This window comes from Octopus bimaculoides, chromosome 6 (genome assembly GCF_001194135.2).
Source record: "Octopus bimaculoides isolate UCB-OBI-ISO-001 chromosome 6, ASM119413v2, whole genome shotgun sequence".
NCBI classification, from domain to species: domain Eukaryota; kingdom Metazoa; phylum Mollusca; class Cephalopoda; order Octopoda; family Octopodidae; genus Octopus; species Octopus bimaculoides.
Window position 1 is genome coordinate 82675400 of NC_068986.1, and position 2385 is coordinate 82677784.

A 2385-nucleotide genomic window follows, 5' to 3' on the forward strand; every position below is an offset into this window, starting at 1 on the left:
ATATATATATATATATATATACATTTATGTGTGTGTATGTTTGTGTCTGTGTTTGTCCCCCACTACCACCACCACCACCACCACCACTACCATCACTAGACAATCGATGTTGGTGTGTTCATGTCCCGTAACTTAGCGGTTCGGCAAAAGAGGCGATAGAATAAATACTTCGCTTACAAAGAAAAGTCCTGGGGTCAATTTCTTCAACTGAAAAGACCCTTTTAGGCGGTGCTCCAGCATGGCCGCAGTGAAATGGTTGAAACAAGTAAAAGAAGAAAAGAACAAAAGAATATATATATATATTCGTGTAGCTGATTTTAGCTGGGGTTACGTTGCTCCGTTTAATTTTGATACGAAGCTATTATTGTTATTTACAATACTTATGTAGATGTTAGCTGCCTGTTTAATATTATGTGATGTCTTACTCGTAGTATTTTGTAAGTAGAAAAAATAGCAAATCTGTGCTACATTAATAAAAAGAGGTTGTTGTAAGTGTGATACCGTTTCTAATGCCTTGAGAACACAAAATTACTCAATAGTTATTGTGGTTATTTATATAGTGTCGTTGCTATTGAGTTCTGTGAAGGAAAACTGATTCAAAATTAGACTATCAGACTTTTTATTGATAATTCTGTATTTAGAGTCATTTAATGTTGTACTCTATTACTGGTTTCAGTGTTCTTTGTCGATAACGATGATGGTGATGATGATGAAGAGAAGGAGGAAGATAATTTATTTGTTTTTGTTTAACCCAAATCAATTGGGATGAAGCAAACTAATAATTAAAAGACACTCCAACCATGGCCATCGCGTTTTTTTTTTTTTTTGTTTGTTTGTAGCAGACTACCTTGCAATGGTTGATATATCCTACATTATTCAAACGAGGGAAGTTTTACCTGAAAATTCTCTCGAAAGGATTTTGCGACGAACTTGAATGAGGGAATCATTCAATTTTCAGAACAGTGGAATTATCCCCATCATTTCACTCTATTCCTTTCTATCCCTGCATCTCTTTTCTAACATTCTCTATCTGTCTCTATTTTGCTATTCCAGAGAGCGGCAACGAGAGCGAAAGAAAGAATTCTTTATAACAAAACCTGAATGAAAAAGAAAAACAAAGTGTTTGACGTCACACAAACGTATTTTAGAATCTTTCTTCCCTCACACTACCACACTTTCCCATCTTTCTGTGTTTCTACTCTTATCAATACTAAACCATCTCAACTCTCTACCTTTCTCCCTTCTCCCCTCTTAACGGAAGGTAGAGTGTGATTTGATGGGGATCTGCTTGCTGTATCTCGAAATAAATGTTATGGATTCCTTCTTTGTGACATGATGAATAATAATATATATATGGTTTTGTGTATGTTAGTTTTGTACTGTCTACATGTAAAGTGGGGCACACACACACATACACACACACACACTTACTCACACACACACACACACACACACACATACACACATACACACACACACACACACACACACACACACACACACACACACACACACACACACACACACACACACTCACATATACTTAACTCATACGTCTGTATATAGATTATAAACCACTTCTTTTTCAGCGTTTCAAATAATTGAATATTATTATCAATGAAAATATGGGTAAACTATAATTCATACCTATTTTTAATATAAACATCATGATATCTTTTTTCTTGTGTTTTGTTTTTTGTTTAGTTGTTCGATGTTTGTGTAACGTTTAACTTATTTCTAGTTAATACTTTTATACGAATTTGTGTGTTTGTATATAGTTTTGAGACAAGATTTTTATGTGTAATGGTGTCTATATAAAATATATTTGTTGGGGGAGAGAAGGAAAGAAAGAAACTGATATTAATCTACATTTAAATATGAAATATAGGACATAGGTGTATTCAAGGTAAATTTCGTGTATTTCTTTTCATTTACAGTAGTTAAGTAAGTGAAGCGAAAGAGCAAGTGAGCGTTCAAGGTCGTCGTTGTTATTCGAAACAGAAGCATTTTAATGGAACACATTTCATGTAGGTTCCAATTCTCATTAAATCATCTCCAACACTCCCTGCCAACATGCCAAGATGGTACGTAGACTGTATCTTAATGTACACATGACGTAACAACTAAAGTAGGATCAGCCCACAAGCCGAAGTGCAGTCAGGTAACTAAATATATTCTTAACTGTTTGCTGCTTCTGAAAACGTGTCAGCCTGACATTTGGCTTACAGCAGACACAACATACAACCTTGCACCCACCCAACCACTCCGTATATTTGTTTCACCCTCTCTGTTATCTCCTCCTGTACATATACATACACACATACACACGCATACATACATGCATACATACATACGTACATACATACATACATACATACATACATA